Genomic DNA, 16,491 nt, shown 5'->3' on the forward strand with positions numbered 1-16,491 from the left:
CTTTCTTTCTTTCTTTCTTTCTTTCTTTCTTTCTTTCTTTCTTTCTTTCTTTCTCTCTTTCTCTCTTTCTCTCTTTCTCTTTCTTTCCGTCTCCTCTCCCTTCCCCTCCCCTCCCCTCCCCTTTCCTTTCTCTCTCCCTTTCCCCACTCCCTCCCTCCCTTTTTTCCCTCCTCCCCACTTCCTTTCTTCCTTTCATTCCTGCTTGTCTGCAGGGCTATTTCCACTGATAATTTCTCTACCACCATGTTTCACCCACAGCAGCTCTATTGGGAAGACGACACGTCTGTATGCTTTCATATTCAGCTTGGCAATATCTGCCACTCTGTGGTACAAAGTAAGATTTACTGAGGTTTCCCAGCTCTTGCATGAAACCCAGTTGGCCATTCAAGTGAAGAGAGATTCTTTTTTGCCTTGGTATATCCCACCTACTGTGGTGAATGCTTCACTGTGCTCAGGGCCTGTAGTGGCTTCTGTCTCTTGTGGAGCCCTCCTCTGTCTTTGTATTATTTTCACTGTACCTGGCAGCCATTGTGCTTTAGCATTGTGGTTGTTTCTTCATATGTTATGGTTTGTGGTTATGGTTGTTTCTTACTGTATTAGTTATCTATTATTATGTAACACAGCACCTCAAAACTTAGTGACTTCAGTCAACTGCAATGTATTACTTCTCCCGATTCTGTTGGTGACTGGGCAGTTCTGCCAATCTTATCTGGGTTCATTTACCTGACTTCAGTCAGCTGGTGGCTCATCTGCAATGGCTGAGACAGCTGGGATGTCTGGGCCTCTCTCTCCACATGTTTTCATTCTGGCTACCTTCATGGCATGGTGATTTCAGCGTTCCAAGAGGGTGGTAGGAAGCTTCAAAACCTCTCATGGCAGAGACTAGAAATTCTCAAAGCAACACTTCTGCTGCATTCCATTAATCGAAGCAAGTCAGAAGACCAGTCCAGTTTCAAGAGGTGGCAAAGTCACATTGTAATTGTCATCCAGTTATAGAAGGAATTTAGCTCTTTGAGCAAACAATCTAAAACGTTGTGGTTCATTTTTTGATTTATGTTTCTTGACCATGTTTTCATTTGGTTTAATGGTAAAGGAAGGAACAGAGACAGTTTTACACTGTTGCCTTTATAGGAAGTCAGCTATTGTTAGTTTTAATGGTAATTAATAATAATATACCTTCTTTATAATAATATAGCACCTTTTATTTTTTACTTATTAAAGACCATAGGCTGTAACTTAAGAAGTGACTCTCCTGTATGTAGTTAATAGCTCCCAATCATAGTGAAAGGATTTTGAGACCTGAAATGGGAAAGCTTTTTCCAGTTTATATAGTAAAGGATAATGAATTTTAGACTGGAGGGCAGGAAGACAGTCTTCTATTTCTGATTCTAATCCTAGTTTTGTGATCTTGAGGAGATGAGTTTACTTTTGTCTCTCATTTACTAAAATGAAGAAGTTCTTAAACTTTAAGGTCATAGAAGTTACCTATGAGATGTTAAACATTCAAATCCTGTCTCTTTCTCCCTTGAAATTCTGACTCAATAGGTCCAAGATCTAAGAATCTGATTTTTTAATAAGTATTTTATATGATTCTGTTGCGGGTAGTCTCTTGACCACGCTTTGGGAAATACTTAACACCATAGGCTTTGTATTAGAACTTTGAAAACCTCAGAACCAGCTCCCATTTGCAAAATTCTATTGATTATGAAATGTATATTTAAAATGTGTTTATTATTTGAGCAATGATAAACTATTTAATTACCTGCATCACTTAGAATGTCTTTGAGAATAAACATCCTAACTTGAGCTCAGTGCTTTCACATCTGCCATTATGGAAATAAAAGAAAAAATCAGTTTCTCATGTGCATCATTAAAATCTGTTGATTAAAAAAATTGTATGTTTAAAAGGTTCTCATCTTTGCATCATACTTTTCTTCCTTGCCATGCAAAATGGAACTAAGTTAACACTGTAATTATTCATACAGATATGGGGGCCAATCTTTGATAAGTTAAAAACCTGTACCTCCCACTGCCCAATATGTGAAAGTATCATGCTGTGTTCTAGGGAAGCCATTTCTCATCTCTCAGACATACCCTATCTACTTCAAAGTTAATTCTAAGCAATGAACAGTGGAAATTATTAAAATAAAGTTTGCATGTATTAAGGTCCTAAGATTATCAGATAAAATATTTTTTTTAAATGTGAGAAAAGAGAGTTCAATGACTTTTAACATTAAATAGTTCAAGTTCAATGACACTAACATATAAATCATCATAGATAGGCTTTGGGGTAAGGATATATGAGTTAGTAACAAGCTACCCAGAACTAAAGAATATTCACTTGCAGAGCATTGTAATTTTTTTTCAGACTTTGTGGGCCGCAGTTTTATCTTGAGGGCCGTACAGAAATATACCATGGGCACATCTGGCCCACGGTAGTAGTTTTAAAACCCCTCTTTATGATAAAAATGCTTGTCAAACTCTAAGTAAGATTGATTCCAGGTTTTAAACCTTGTGTTAGTAATTTAGTTGACAGCTTTATTTTTTGTTAGAGCAACTCTCTATTGAGCCACTTGATGGCAGCATTTACTATGTGTTAACATTGAACTTTTTATTTTTTTCTCTCTAGGTTGTTCAGCCTCGTTTAACATTGGTAGTGGAAAAGATTGATAGCAATGCAAATGTATTTATAACCAAGAGAGATAGTCACCTTCCACCCCAATTAGCCTTTGCATTGATTTACTGAGGAAAAACATCTATTACTGAAAAAAGTCTTACAGATTAGTGTTGCATTATTTTGTTACAGTTGAAATATGTAGGGAAAGTGATCTCAGAGAAGATACACTTTAATCTAACCAAAAGTATACTTTCCCAATAATTTTTTTTAAAAAAGATACATCATTGAGAATGCAGCTCTGGTTCAGAATACTGTACCACAATTTTTCCCCCTTATATCTATATACTTAGTTATTTGGTTATTTTCTAATAATGAGCTTGTGTCACATCTTAGATCTTTAAAAAGAGATTTATTCATGAGCTGTTGCTTGGATAAAGCCATTGATCTACCAAAAAAGAAAATCCCATTTCTCAATTTCTTTGTGAGAATATAATTATGGTAGGAACTAAAGTCTTTTTTTTTTTTTATAATGAAAAGGCTTACTGCCTCCTGAAATATGTTTTTGTACCCCCTAAAGATTGGAACTGCAGCCATGACTTTTTTCCTGCAGAGAAAAACCTACCAGTAATGATTGTATAAACATCCCGGCAGGTACTTTCTAGGGGAGGGTTCACTAACAGAACTCCCGTTTGAGATTTACATGGAACACAAATTGGTAGAGATTTACAAGGCAGTTAATGATTTAGTGCTTTTGGCTTGAAAGAAAGGAATAGTATTTTTTGTTTTTGTTAACCATCCCTGTTTTCCCTGGTCCCTTATTTCTCTTTAAAAAAATCATGGCATGTGGAAAAGTTTGGTGGGCTTTTGTTTTTTGAGCTTTAACCAGAGAAGATTCCCCATATTATAATTCCCTGACATTTGAATTTATATGTCAGAGTAAGGTTAAGGTACTCAATATAGGGTTGTAAAGAGGCTCTGCTGGACCATCAGGGCTGCCTAAATGGCAAGAAAATAACATGGGAAGTCTTGGACTGATGGCAAGTTTATATAAATATCTTTGTGGGTGTATATAAATATTCTAGGGAGGCGATTCCAGCTTTGCTATTTTCACAAGCTCAACTCTATTTTCCTGAGCTCTATGTATGTTTACTTACATACAGTTGTACATTTCCTTCTGTTTATATATGCTTAGGTATTCTGAGTCTATAAAACCAGACTTATGTACCTTATACATTCTTCTTGTAACTAATCTTATGTTAGTTTAAATTTAAAAAAGATTCTATAATAAAAGTAATGCAAGATTACTGTAGAAAGCTTATAAAATATAGGTACGTGAAAAGTAAATAAAAACATATAATATCTTACCATGCCATTATTTGAGTGTTTTAGTCATATATATATATATATATAGCAAATAAATACAAAAAATTATAGGAATTGGGTCACATATTAGTCTTGTACAGGTTTTCACAACCGAGCCGGACACAATTTCTATTGCTACACAATTCACTTCTATTCCTTTTCTTTTTAACATAAGCACATAATCCTCATTTTTATATTTATCATTATGAGACTTGCTACCTGGTTTGGACCCCTGGAAAAAGAACATTTAAGTGATATCACTCTAGTCAGACCCACCAGGTCTGATTGCATACATATGGAAATTCATAAAGAAGACCCAACTCCAGATGGCCTGATGTCAACAGGGACACTTTCAAAATTGTATAGGAAGTTATGGTCTAGATCTGACAGGCATAATTGCTGTGATGTTCAGTCTCAGATGAAATCAATGCAGAAAAGAAAAAGAAAATAATTACCCTGACAGCTTTCCCAGTCTGCAGCCTTTGCTGTATGTAAAGTGCTGTTCAGTTCTAGCCAGCGGTTTAGAAAGGAAGGAAGCGCTTAAGTGGCTGCACTAGAAAGGGGCTGGTTGTCTTTCAGGAGAGCCTTGTTTTCACTTTGCCTGTGCCCTGAACTGCTGAGTGCCCCAGCACAGTGCTGTCTCCCTTATTGGTGATGGAAGGTGCTGTGAACTGCCTGCCCAGAAATACCAACCGGAAGTCAGAACAATCTCAACTGCAGCCCTCTCACCAATTACATGTTGTGTGTGTGTGTGTGTACTTGCATGCATGAATGTGTGTTCAAACTTGCATGCTGAGTTTTCTAGTTAGCGTAGTTCAGTCAAAGCCTGGCCATAGGAACCTGGGTCAGTGTTTGAGGGGTAACCCATCTCAAACAGTGTGAGGTCTCTGAATACAGGTACCCAGCTTGACTACAGTGAGGGCGGCTCCATTATGCTCAGCTGTGTCTCCGTTAAAGCAGAACAAAAGGGTTTCAGAAAAGAGAAGGAAGCACACTGTGCTGGTTTAGTCTGAGGGTAAGAGTGGAGAAATGGCTGAAGTGATTGAGGGGCTCCTACCTGCCATAACCTTGTAGGAATCTCCCTGAGCTATGAAGCAAACTTAGATCTTGCAAATTTGCTTAAAGGGCTTGGTAAGCCCTGTAGCCAAATACCATTTCTGGGTTTAGAACAATTGAGTTCTGTGTCAAATTTGTTTTTTATTTGTTGTCTTGCTGTTTGCAAATGTTTGGCCCCTGTGAAATTTTTGTATGTTCAGTAAAAAATTACCCAGAGAGTTGAAATTGGCATTGATTTTTAATTTATACAGAAGTTATCACAAATATATTTGTATTTCAAATATATTTGTCAGTGTCAAAACAGTTTCATTAAAAAAAGTTTCATTGCTTACAACATATAGGAAATCAGATTTCATAATTGCATTTACCATGTGGGCAGTAACACCGGTTTCAGAGTTTAAAGGTCATTGATGACTAGGCTCTGAGTTTAAATTAAATTGCAATATGTGTTTTCCTCTTCCTCCTAGATTGCAAATGTGACAGGAAATACTGGCACAACTTAGCATTTTCTACTAAAAGAAACACTGATGTCTGCTTTCTGTTTGCCTTCTTTCTTGTGCCCCATCCTTCATAACTGCAAAGATAACTTACAGGTAAATATTCAGTCATTGTTTGTACAGTGAGCACACTAATACCAATTTGAGTAACAAAACACAAATGGGACCTTTGGCTTTGATTTACAGAAGTGACATGAATAAAAAAGTCAATTCTCATTTATTAGCAAATGGTAACTTAATTAGTGTTCTCAAATTCATCTGTCCTCATTAAAGTTGCTTTGTAGGACTCTTCCCTAAGTTCTGTTTCCCCTCTTGCACTTCCCATTCTCCATCCCCCCTTCATCACGATCAAGTTTGTAGTTCCTGGGAATTTCGCTCCTTTTGTAGCATATTGCAGTAAGGGAAAGAAATTCATTTCATTATCAGGTTGTAGTCATTGATCTGACGGAGTTCTGGTTTTCCCATGTCATCTAGTATATGTCAATTCCCCAGGCCAAGACTTCTTCACCTGCAAAATGAGGATGATAAACGGTTTGACTTCTATGGTCACGTTTAATTTTAAAATCCTGTGGTTCTTAGTTTCAGTTCCCCTATGGAAAAATTCAGAAAGAGTTCACTTTGCTTTCTACCTTTTTAAAAAAAGTAATCGCAGGGCCTTCCCCCACAGCATGCATTTTTATCAATGTAAGTGGAGATGACTTTTTTGTATTCTTAGGAAGCAGGATTTATATTATGGAAGATGCAATTTGTCATGATGTGGTAACTGCTGGAGTAAAGCTGTTGCCTGAGCAACTCAGGTGCTTTGAGTGTTCTAGTGATTTGTTTATCGTTACAATGGGTGATACGGATGATAAGATTCAGGTGATAAGTGCAAGAGGGCTAGACAAGTGAAAATACTGGTCATAATTAATAGGAAAAAAAACATTGATTTTGAGCAGTATCTAGATGTAAATAAATTCTTGATTTGCTTTATGATATTTTGAATTTATAGCTGTAGAAAACATCTTTATAGCCAAAATACCTGGAAGACATTAATTTTATTATTTTGTGTCTAAATTTCTTCAGTACAGAACAAAATCAAGAGCTGGTTTGAAAGCTTTATGACAGACAAACCTCTACCAAGACCGATCTAGACTAGACAAGAAGAGAGAAGACAAAAATACAGAAAAAACTTCCTATCATTACTGGTAGCAAAGGATTTAAAATAGTAAAAATATTATGAAGCAGTATATGCATACAGTTGAAAGCATAGATGAAATGGGTGAATTCTGAAAATGCCAAAATTCATATGAGGAAAAGGGAGAACATGAGTGGACCAATAATCACTAAAAAAACCCAGCAATGGCAATCAAAGACCTCTTGCCAGTAAAGTGTCAGACCCAGAATATTTTATAGGAGAATTTTACCAAAAATTTGAGTAATAGAATCTCTCTATATTATACAGATTGTTCTAGAAATTAGAAGAATATTAAAGACACCCAACTCATTTAGAAGCTGCTATAACCTTGGTTACAAAGCCAAATAAAAAGTATAAGAAATAAAATTATAAACCCATTTCACATATAAGCCTAGGTGATAAATTCTAAGTAAAATATTAATGAAAATAATTTAACTGACATTATGTCTGTCTAAATAGAATTAAAACCTTCATACTACAAAATATCCTGAAATGTTGGAAAAAGTATAACGAATCACCTTAAATGTATAACTGAACTCTAAGAAAGTAAAGGAAATCAGTAGTGATCCAAAATGGGGGGGGGTTAGGAATGTTGAACACCACAGAAATAAAGATGAGTTGATATTGTGGTTGTCTTAGAGATTGGATACTAGTTTCACTAACCAAGGGACTTGGTCTTGTTGGTCAAACAAAACAGGCTATAAGAGGTAGGAAATTTGAACTCAGAGATGCTGAAATTAAACCCTCAAAGAACGATACACTGTGTGCAAAATTGACCAGAAAAATTCTGGCATTTTCCCAGTCTTTTTTAATCTCATCAGCATAGAAGGAAAAAAATTCTTTTTTCATAGTAGAAAAAATTCTTCTCAAATAACTTTTAATTGTGGCTATGCCCTAATCCATCTGTATATTTTTAGTTGACGTAAAAATCAGTCCTAAGATAATACTATCCCTTGAGTGCTTGAGAAGAAAATGTAAAATCACACAAACAGCATAAACCAGGTTATGTTGAGTTCCTGCTAATAATGTGTCACTAAAGAGATCATAACCTCCAAAATATAAAACACACATGGGAATAATCAACCACGTGTGAGAATCAGTGGCCAGTAAAATTTGACCCTCAAGAAGTTCAGATATAATTCATGTGAAATTTATACTATAAAAGTAGCATATTTTAGATTCTTAAGGACTTAAATGTCAAGAAAATGAGAAAAAGAATGAGATTAAACAAATATAACATGAGAATACCTAATACCTAAGTTCAACAATGTTGCAGGATACAAGATAAACATATAAAAATCAATTGTATGTATATATACTAGTAATGAACACATGGACACTAAAATTAAAATATCATTTACAATCGCTCAAAAAATGAAATACTTCAGTGTAGATCTAGCAAAACTTGTACAGGACTTGTATGCTGAAAAGTATACAATACTGATGAAAGAAATTAAATATCTATGTAAATAGAAATATCTGATTATATATTGGAAGACTCAACTTGTCAATTCTCCCAAATTGATGAACAGGCTTAATACATATCCAAGCAATATTTTTTATGGATACAGACAAGATTATTCTAAAATTTACATGGAAAGAAAAAGAAACTGGAGTAGCTAGAACTATTTTGAAAAAGATGAATAAAGTGGGAGGGAATCCATCTTTCCAACTTCAAGAGTTATTATAGCTAAAATAATCATAACTATGTGGTAATGGTGGTGGGATAGACATATAGACATTGGAACAGAATAGAGAACCCAGAAATACACACAAACATGCCTGATTTTTGACAGATGTGAAAAAGCAATTGAATAGATTTAAGATAGAATGTTAAACAAATGGTGCTGGAACAATTGGACATCCATATGTTAAAAAAAATATACCTTAAACCTAAGCCTCACACTTTATACAAAAGTTAAAACGAATCACAGGCTTAAATGTAAAACATAAGACTATAAACTTTTAGAAGAAAACAGAAGAGAAAAATGTCAGGATCTAGGACTTGGCAAATGTTCCTAGATTTGACATCAAAGAACAACATACAAAAGGAAAAATTGCTAAATTGGACTTTATTAAAATTTTAAAAATTGCTCTGTGAAAGACCCTTTAAGAAGATAAAAAGACAAGCTCCAGAATGGGAAGAAACACATGTTTCTGACAAAGGAGTAGCAAGCCACACATTAAACAAAAGACTAGTATCTAGGATATATAAAGAACTCTGAAAATTCAGCAGTAAAAAGCAAACAATCCAATTAGCACATGGGCAAAAGGCATAGACATTTCACTGAAGATATACAGATGGCAAATTAAACACTTGAAAAGATGTTCAACATCAGTAGACAGCAGGGGAATTCAAACTAACACCACCATGATAATATCACTATACACCTATCAGAATGGATAAAATAAAAAATAGTGACAACACCAAATCCTGGAGAGAATACAGAGAAACTGGATCAATCATACATTGCTGACAGGAATGAAAGATGGTACAGCCAGTCTGGAAAATAGTTTGTCAGTTTCTTTAAAAAACTAAACATGCAACTACCATATGACATAAAATTACACTCCTGGAGACTTAAACCACATAAATGAAGACTTATGTTCACATAAAAACCTGTACACAAATGTTTATAGTAGTTTTATTCATAATAGCCCCAAACTAGAAATAACAGGTGAATGGCTAAACAAACTGTGGAATATCAATACCAAGGAATACTACTCTACAGTAAAAAGGAAAAACTACTAATACACTACAACCTGGATGCATCTCCAGAGAATTATGCCGAGCTGAAAAAGCCAATCCCAATAGGTTGCATACTGTATGATTCCACTTATAACATTCTTAAAATGAAAAAAATATGAAAATGAAGAACAGATTAGTGGTTGCCAGGCGTTGGGACAGGAGGGAAGTAGATATGTTTATACAAGTCAGCATAAGGGATCCTTGTGAGGGAAATGTTCTGTACCTTGACTGTATCAATGTCAATATCCTGGTTGTGATATTGCTATAGTTTTACAAAGCATTACCAATGGGGGAAACTGGGTAAAAAGTACATGGGATATTGCTGTATTATTTCTTACAGTTGCAATGTTAATCCAAAATTACATCAAAACAAAAAGCTTAATTTAAAAATATAAACAACAAAACACAGAGTGGGTCAAATAAAAAGAAAAATGTGGTTACCCTGGATTGGACTGTAGATATGGGTGCCCAGTGGATAAGAGTCAGTAGTGGCAGGGGTACCTTTTAGTATGTGCCTTTTTCTTGACATAGGAAAATTCACAAATCATAAATTTATATCTTAATGACTTATCACAAAATGTACCCACCCACATAACTACCACTCAGATTAAGAACTAGGATATGACCCGACCCCAGAAACTCCCTTTGTGCCCCTTCCTGTCACTACTCCCTGTCACTCTTCCAAAGATAACCACTGAGTTTAAGTACCATAGATTAGTTTTGCCTGTTTTCAAATTTTATAAAAATGGAATCATACAGAAATCATTCTTTTGTGTCTGGCTATTGTAAATCAACATTACATTAATGAGGTTCATCCATGATGGTGCATGTAGCAATAATTTGTTCAGTTTTGTTGCTATGTAATATCCTATCATATAAACTGTAATTTATCCATTCTATTCTTTATAGACATTTGATTTTTTCCCCCAAATTTTATGAATAATGTTGCCATGAAAATTCTTTTTTTCCTGTGAGTTTTTTTTTTGTGCACGTAGGTACAAATTTTCCTTGGATGACTAAATGAAAATGAAATTGCATTTCTTGTAAGGCAAGTCTGGTGATGATGAATTCTCTCAGCTTTGTTTCTCCTCCATTTTTGAAGCACAGTTTTCCTGGATGTAGTATTCTTGGTTGACAGTTTTCTTTCAGCACTCAGTCAGAATTTTGGACACATGTTCCACTCCTCTCCTTCCCCTGAGGGAGAGGTGTGGAGCTGTATCAGCCTCCCTCTGTATGCTGTTCTGCAGGCCCTCCGGGGCAGCAGCGACCTGCCAAGCTCTTTTCTGTTGTTCAGCAACCCCCGGGCATCTAGAGTATATCACGTCCCATCAGTGCTCTGAGACAGAAGACAGATACCCGTCCTCAGGCAGCCCACAGAAAAGGTGGAATGCTGGATATATGTTCCAACTCTTTTCCTCCCCAGGGAGAAGTAGAGAATTGGTGTTTTTCTCCTACTTGATCCACTGAGCTGGGGAAGGGTCTATGGCGAGTGAGTGTTCCAAAATGTTGCCTTGTTCTCAGTGGCTTCCAATCTGGTGCTCTTTCTTGTCAGTTAGATTAAGGCAAGACAGAGACCAGTCCTTCAGGCAGCCACCCCTTCCCCGCTGCCACCCAAAGTCTAAATGTTAGACATATGTTTCAATCTTTTCTTTCTCTCACTAGGGAGAAGCTAAGATCTGGGAATTTTCTCCTGATTGTGCCACATTGAGTAGGGGGAGGAATTATGGTGAGTGCTGTGAGTTTTCCTACCCACTTTGATGTGACTGATTTTGTGCTCCTCTGGGGTACAGGAGTCTCTTAATTGGTTTCTAAGTTTCTCACAAAGGGAATTGGTTCCTGTATTGTTGTGTCAGTATGTCATGGGGGGAAAGAGGGTATGGGGCTTCCTGTTCTGCCACCTTGCTCTCTATTCTCTATTGTTATCTTGACTTTGTCTGTTTTTGTACCAATGCATCACTGTCTTAATTAAAGTAGCTTTATATCCAGTAGTGGAAGTTTTCCAATTTGTTTTTTTTAAGAGGTCAGAGTTATTGACCTTTTAAATTTCCATATAGCTTTTAAGTTAACCAGTTTTCATGCATACACACACACACACACACACACACACACACACACACACACAACCCTGCTGGAATTTTGTTTGGAATTTCATTGGATCTATAAGATGAACCATGAAAACTAACATCTTTACAATTTTAACTCACAATATGTGAACATACTACATCTCACTGTTTATTTAGTTCTTATTTAATTTCTCTTAGTAATATTTTATAGAGTTTTTACATAGTTTTCATTAGATTTATTCTAAGCTATTAGATGTTTTAAAAATCTTATTATAAATGTTCTTTAAACTTAAATTTTTTTTTTTTTTTTTGCGGTATGTGGGCCTCTCACTGTTGTGGCATCTCCCGTTGCAGAGCACAGGTTCCGGACGCGCAGGCTCAACGGCCATGGCTCACGGGCCCAGTCGCTGTGTGGCATGTGGGATCCTCCCGGACCGGGGCACGAACCCGTGTCCCCTGCATCGGCAGGCGGACTCCCAACCACTGCGCCACCAGGGAAGCCCAAATTTAACTTTTTTTAATTTAAATTCTATTTGTTAGTTACTAGTATTTAGACATAAAATAGATTTTAAATATTGTGATTGTTTTGAATTCATGTATTAATTCTAATAGTTAATCTGTAGAATTTTTTGGATTTTTTAAATACTTATTATACTATCTGGAAAAATGACAGTTTTGTTTTTTTCTTCCAATCTTTTTCTTATGTTTTTCTTGCCTTGCCTTATTGCAATAGCTAGGACAGTGGTGATTAGAATTGGTAACAGCAGACATTCATATCTTGTCCTTATTCTTGGAGTTACAGCTTTCATTATTCTACCATTCAGTATGATTTTTTCAGTAGGATTCACAGATACCTTTTTCTGCAATAAGTTGGTCCCATGTATTTCTACTATAGTAGCAATTTTTATCATGAATAGATGCTTAATTTAATAAAATCATTTTCCTGTATCTACTGAGATGATCATATGATTTTTTAAATTTAATCTTTTGATGTAGTGAATTACATTGATTTTCAGATCTTAAATCAACCTCGTATTACTAGAATAAACCAAATTTGATCTTGATATATTGTCCTTTTCAAATATCTTTGTACTTTGCTAATATTTTATATAGTATTTTTACATCTTGAATCCTTATCTTACAGTTTGCTTCTGGGAAAACCTAGTATCAGACAGAGAATATATAATACAGGATAAATATAGCATCAAGACACAAAAAATCTTGGCCATGCTTAAACAAATAGTGGTTTATTTTTCTCATGCAACAGAAATTATAGTGCTTAAATTTGATAGAATTAATTCACTTGCTTAGTGATGCCAGCAGGAACCTAGCTTTTTTCTAACTTCTCTTCCATCTTTAGTATTGCCTTTTTATCTTCATGGTTGTTACCTCATGCTATAACTTAGAGCCTCACAATCTCAAGATTTGCAAGGAAAGGAAGAGGATTGGGCAAGCCTTTCCCTAAGTGAGGCTGTTTATATATGGGGAGCTCCCAAGCATGTGTCCTACCTATGATGTTTCTTTGGCCAGAAGTGTGTCACACACAGATACAGAGAGAAATCACTGGTAGAGGAGAGCAAAATTCCTATGTCTGGATTAAATCAATCATGATTAATCTTCTAGGTCAGAAAGAGACCTATTTTTCCTTGAAATCAGAGATCTATGTGTGCTACAGTATCTATGTCCTTTTAGCCAGGAAAAAATAGGGGAATCATACCTGCTACAAATAGTTCAAGAAAGAATAATTTTATGTGACTCTTAGAATTATAGATGCCAAAATTCTTACCCAAATGTAAGTTTAATCCAGCAAGTAAAAAAACGTCATGAAGTAGTTATTTCAGAAAAGTGTAAGTAAATCCTGAAACAGAAGACTACTACAAAGCCATAGAAATGAGACAATATGGTGCAGAAACATAAATAGATCAATGGAACAGAATCGAGTTCTCAAAAACAAGTCCATGTTTACATGGGAACCTGATATATTTAGAAATGGACCTAATAGAAAAGGATGGTTTCTTCATTAGATGACAGTGGAAAAACAAGCCACTATATAGGGAAAAATAAAGTTAGTTCTCAAAAACACAGTTTAGATTAATCACAGGCTTAAGAATGAAATATAAAACTACAAAGTGAATAAAAATACATCAGAAAAATATCTCTGTGTTTCTGAGTTGCAGAAAAATTATTAAATAAGACCCCAAAAGTACAAGGCATAAGATAAAAAATGATGAATTTGACTACATAAAAAATTATGAATTTCTATTCAATGAAGGGAACCATCAGTAAAGTCAACTGACAGGGAATAGGCTGAGAGAAGTTATCTGAGAACTCAAAAACTGACAAGAGATAATAACTAGAATATTTAAGAAACCCTTATTAAAAAAAAGAGGAAACTAACAGATCAATGGGTAAAGCAGAATCTATAGACTCCAACAGCTAATCTGGAAAACAGTCTGGAGATACTTAGTTTAATTTCATATGCATAGGTCCCAGGACCCATCCAGTCCACTCCAGGGGAACTTGTGGTTTCTAAGGAGGCATGTGTAAGAATGCTTGATTACACATCATTTGTAGAGCAGGACATTGTAGACAACATAGGTATCTATCTCTAGGGGAGCAGATGGGTGAAATGTTGTGGATATTCACAGAGGTAACAAATTATAGAGAGAGTTATGTGGAGAAGTCTTTCAAACATAGTGTTGAGAGAAAAAAGTAAGATAACAAGAGATCTGTAACATGATTTACCTGGCAAATTTAAAACATAAACACACAACAAAACAGTACCTCTTTTCAGATATACCCGCATGTTCAGGAAAGGTGCTAAACATATTAGAGTAATTTCCTACAGGTTGAGGAGTGGATTGGGAGTGGAGATTGAGGATAAGAAGAAAAATGAAGCAATAAAGCCTTGCATGGACAATCGATGACTGTGTCATGAACTTGGAATACAATCAGCTCAGTTCTCTGCATTCTAGATTATATGTTTACTTTCTAAGTCCTATGAAGATTCTAGCTTGCATGCTAGCTCCTAGTTAAGCATACCCACTATTTTAAATATTGGTTGTTAAGAAATAAATTTTACGTAGAGACTTTCCAGTAATTATTTAATTTGTAGAAGCCACTGTATACCAATATAAGTCCTCACTGTAAACAAATGATTACCTTCTTCCAAAATCACACTTTTAAATTATTGATGGGGATATGTTGTCTTTTTCATTCTGTCTCAAAGGCTGTAGTTTCTAAAAAACCACAGACAACTTCATCTGTAATTTTACTCAATTTAAGTTCCATTTTGCTCTCTACTTTCTTACTCCTTTTTTAAACCAACAACATTGTTAAAATTTTAAAACTCCTCTGTAATAGTGATCAGGTTTTCACTATTTTTCCATTTCTCATGAGAATGAAGTTCATGAAGAAATTTGGAAAAATTATACCTTGATCTGAAGACATTTTATAACTGAAGGTTTGGCTGGTGAATTTAAGCCATGGTTCAAAGCTGAGCACACTATATTCACTTGGTAGAAAGTTCTGAAATTCATTCTGAGATATGGGAATGAGAAGATTTTTCATGTAACTCTTTTTTTTAATTACTAGGTAAATTTAGGTAAATTACCTAAGATTTACTAGGTAAATTTTCTTTCTGATGAAATGATGATTTGATTATTTTTAATTGATTGCTTATTGTGTGCCAAGACATAGATGTTATTTTATTAACCATGGGTAAGTTTGCCTGACCCATGAAGTTCACTGAGATTCTAATGATGGTAAGACCAATTAGTTGATGCTGATTGGGAAACTGCTACTCAAAATGTGGTCTAAGCCAAGAGAATTACCTGGGAGATTTTCAGACATGTGGAAACTCAGGCTCAATCACATACCTAGTGAATCAAAACTTGCATTATAACAAGATCCCCAGGTGATTCTTAAGTTCTTAAAGTTTGAGACATACTGGGAATCATCCCTTGGCATCTAGACAATGACGTCAGGTTGAAGAATAGCTGTTTTAAAATTTAACCTATTTTTACATAGTTATCCTTGCTTTTCTGATTATTTCTATCATTCGTTCATTCAATAAGCATTTAGTGAGTACATTACTGTATTTCAGGCTCTATATTGGGAGTACACAAAAGCAAAGAAGACATGCTAAGGAATTCCTGTGGGTTTTTTTGAATGCAGAAATAAATGTAGGGGCTTCCCTGGTGGCACAGTGGTTAAGAATCCGCCTGCCAATGAGGGGGACACGGGTTCGAGCCCTGGTCCGGGAAGATCCCACATGCCACGGAGCGACTAAGCCCATGCACCACAACTACTGAGCCTGTGCTCTAGAGCCCGTGAACCACAACTACTGAGCCCATGTGCCACAAATACTGAAGCCCATGTGCCTAGAGCCCCTGCTCCACAGCAAGAGAAGCCACTGCAATGAGAAGCTGGTGCACGGTCGTCACAACTAGAGAAAGCCCATGCGCAGCAACAAAGACCCAACGCGACCAAAAATAAACTAAATACATTTTAAAAGAAGAAGAAGAAAGAAATGTAGAAGAAGCTGGAGTGAAACCTGCTTTTGGCTCTCTGGGAAAAAGTTCCCAGCTCACCAGTCTGACAATGGCTACACAAGTTATGGAGACAACCATCCAGAATTTGTTCAGTGGTACTGTCTGTGCCCTGGAAACTCTCAGCAAAGCAATCAGCCTGAAATTAGGCACTGCTTGGCTGGGGGGACCTTGGTTTCTGGGCTCCCAGTTGAGCCTGGGCCAACTCTAGCTTTCCAACTCACAGCTGATGGCTGGCACCCAGACCTGCCTCCTCAGCTTCAGGGATGGCTTGTTGGTCAGAGAACCAGAGAATGAAATTTCCATGACAGGGTGGGGCAGGGTTTGCCCAGCATAGGGTATCTTCTATAATCCTATGTGGTCTGATTCAGGTGCTATGAGCAAAAGTTTTTCAGAACTGTGAAGGAGTAGAAATGATGG

Source organism: Monodon monoceros, unplaced genomic scaffold (assembly GCF_005190385.1).
Source record: "Monodon monoceros isolate NGI ecotype Baffin Bay Population unplaced genomic scaffold, NGI_Narwhal_1 Super_Scaffold_12, whole genome shotgun sequence".
NCBI lineage: Eukaryota > Metazoa > Chordata > Mammalia > Artiodactyla > Monodontidae > Monodon > Monodon monoceros.